Below are 3455 nucleotides of genomic sequence, written 5' to 3'. Positions count from 1 at the left end.
GCATTTGTAGAAGGTAGGCAGCTGCATTACCCCAGAAGCAAATGGCATACCTAAGGTGGGATTCAATTAATGAAAAATATACAGATCTTCCCAACTCCATGCCAAGCTCCAGAGTAGCCGCTCTGACTGCAAAATAACCTGCAGACACCTTTTTGCAAGTACCGAGGATATGCTCTTTAAATCTGAGTTCTCTGTCAATGAATATACCCAAAAATTTTGTATTATCAAACTGCTGAACTACTGAATTAAAAAAAGGCACGTGGTCTAGAGCTCACTTAAAACACAATAATTTGGTTTTTTGAGGATTTAGTGACAGCAAGTTTGATTCAAACCAGAGATTTACTGCCTGAAGATCTGCTGGCTGTGCCAAAGAAGTGTGGTATCACCGGCAAATAGAGTAAATTTCCCCCGTACATTAAGATTGGTAAGATCATTTATGTATAGGAGAAAAAGTATAGGCCCACTGAAACTGAACCCTGAGGAACTCCCAAGGTGATAGGATGGTAATCAGAGTACTTAGATCCTACAAGCACTCGTTGTTGCTGATCTTGCAGATAGGAAGCAAACCAAGAAGATGAAACTCCCCGAAATCCATAATGATGAAGCTTCCGCAGCAGAATCCTGTAGCAGACACAATCGAAAGCCTTCGACAAATCACAAAAAACTGCAGCGGAAACTCCACCAGCATTTATCTGGGAGTAAAGCTCATGAAAAAAATTAAACATGGCATCATTGGTACTGGTATTTTCACGGAAGCCAAATTGAAGTCTGGTGAGGATGTTTTTGGACTTTAAAAAGGACATTATTCGATTTTTAACCAGTTTTTCGATTACCTTTGATAGCGTAGACAAGAGAGAGATGGGACGAAAGTTGGAAGGATTATCAAGAGCTCCACCCTTATGAATTGGGATAAGTTCAGCTGATTTTAGGCAAGATGGAAATATCCCCTTGCTCCAAGAAAGGTTAATTGCGTCAACTAGTGCCTTTCGCGCCGTTTCTGGAAGGTTGAGAAAAAGCTTAGCTGAAAGGTTGTCTTCTCCAGTTGAATTTTTATTTTTTTCAGTATACAGAATATCCTTGAGTTCGTTTAGGTTTGTAGGTATAAAGAAGAAGGAATTTGGAACATGAATGGCTGGCATAAAGGAAGAGGATTCACAGAAGGGTTCAAATTTTGCTGAAGTTGTAGAGCAATATTAGAAAAAAAATTGTTAAAATCATTGGGAGAGACTTCAGAGCATTGTCTTGACTGCTTACCACAATTGTGACGAATATTATTAATAATTTTCCAACTCTCCTTATATTTGTTAGATGAACCACTTAAACGGTTGGAGTAGTAAGTTTGCTTAGAGATTCTTATCAGACGACGATACAAGGCTCGGTAAGAATTAAAATTGTTATGAAAAACTGGAGAGTCAGTGAACTTAATCTTATCGTGTGAAGAGATCTCAGATTTCTTGAAGATACTTTCAAACCCCTCGTGAGCCAAGATTTTATAGGTTTGATTTTAATCATTGGGAAGGAAGCATCAAAGAGCTTAACAATTTTTGTGTGAAAGGAAGATAAATCGAAAATAGAATTCCAGGACTCAAGAGGTGAAAGTTGACGAAACTTATTAAAGTTATTAATACCAAAAATTCGACCATATCGCTGTGCAGATACACTACATTCCTTTTGTATATTTGCTATTTTACATAGTATAAACTCATGGTCTGATAAAGCAGAGTTTGCGACTGTACACTCCACGGAGTCATATGGAAAATTAGAACATATATAGTCAATAGTGGAGCTTGTTGACTGTGTTATACGAGTAGAATCTTTTACATGCAGTATCTTGGTCATGCGGTTGCCTCTAGTTTTAATAACAAAAAACTTTTTTGGCAAAAGCTTAAAAAACTTAACATTTATTCTAGTAATATAGCCAGCCAAATACCTGAGCATTTAAATATTCCTAACAATATAAATAATCATTTTATTCAAACATCAGTACAAAATAACCCAATAGATGTAGAACTTTTAGAGTTTTACAGAAACAATCAAAAACTTGAGATGCCAACAAGTAAATTTAATTTTCGTGTCGTATCCACCGATGTTGTGCGAAAGTATTTGTTTGAAATAAAGTCGCTTGCTACCGGAGCGGATCAAATAAATCTTGATATGTTGCTATTGTGTGTGGATACGATTTTGCCGTACATAGTTCATATTGTCAATTCTTGTATTTTAGAAAATTGTTTTCCTGATGTTTGGAAGGTGTCAAAGATTTATCCACTTTTAAAAAAACAAAACATTTATGATTACAATGATCTTAGGCCCATAAGTATATTGCCAGTTTTATCCAAGGTTATGGAGAAGATAATGAATGCTTAGATAAGGGAGTATCTTGATTCCCACAAAATCTTACCAGAATATCAGTCAGGGTTTAGATCGGGGTTTGGCTGTACAACGGCACTTCTGAAAATTACAGATGATATAATTGAAGCCACTGATCGTGGAAAATCTACTGCACTAGTGCTATTAGACTATAGCAAGGCATTTGATCGAATCAATCACAAACTGCTTTATGCAATTTTGAGCTATGTGGGGTTTGACTATAATGCACTTTCTCTCATTAAAAATTATTTAACAAACCGGAAACAGTTTATTGAAACCAGCAAAGGTGTATCATCCGAAGGTACACTGGTGTGTGGGGTACCACAAGGCTCTATCCTGGGGCCAATTTTGTTCTGCATTTATACTTGTAACCTTACTAGTTGCCTAAAACATTGCAAAGCTCATTTGTATGCAGATGATACACAACTGTATTTTTCATTTTTTCCTGAGCAAAAACAAAGTGCTGCCGGCAAAATGAATGACGATCTGGAACGATTGATTAGTATTTCTAATAAACACAATTTAGTAATAAATGCATCAAAATCAAACTTTTTAATTTTTGGCAAGGATCGGAGAGCACTTAAAGAAGATCTAATTTTAATGGCTTCTGCGGAACAACTTCCGCATTCTGATTGTTCTCGTAATTTGGGGCTTTATATTGACACCAACCTTCGATACAAACAGCATGTAAGTAAATGTATTCAATTAGGCTATGCAAATTTAAAAAGGTTGTTTCCATCTAGGCATTCACTTTCAAAATCACAAAAAATAAACTTATGTGATGCACTAGTGCTGAGTCATTTTAATTTTGCTGACGTAGTGTATGGGCCATGCTTGGATCAAACAGATAAAGACAGAATACAACGGGTTCAAAAATCTTGTTTACGATTTATATACGGTATCCGTCGCCGCGAACCGGTAAGCTACAAACTGCATGAAACCAAATGCCTCTCTATGGAATGTCGAAGGAAGTTACATGCTGCAAGTTTATTTCATTCGGCAATTCATTCTAATTATTGTCCCTCGTATTTGACAAACAAAATTCGATTCCGAACGGATGTTCATTCCTTAAATTTAAGACATAGAGG

Source organism: Anthonomus grandis, chromosome 1, assembly GCF_022605725.1.
Source record: "Anthonomus grandis grandis chromosome 1, icAntGran1.3, whole genome shotgun sequence".
Taxonomy (NCBI): Eukaryota; Metazoa; Arthropoda; class Insecta; order Coleoptera; family Curculionidae; genus Anthonomus; species Anthonomus grandis.
Note: the sequence above shows the minus strand (reverse complement) of the source record.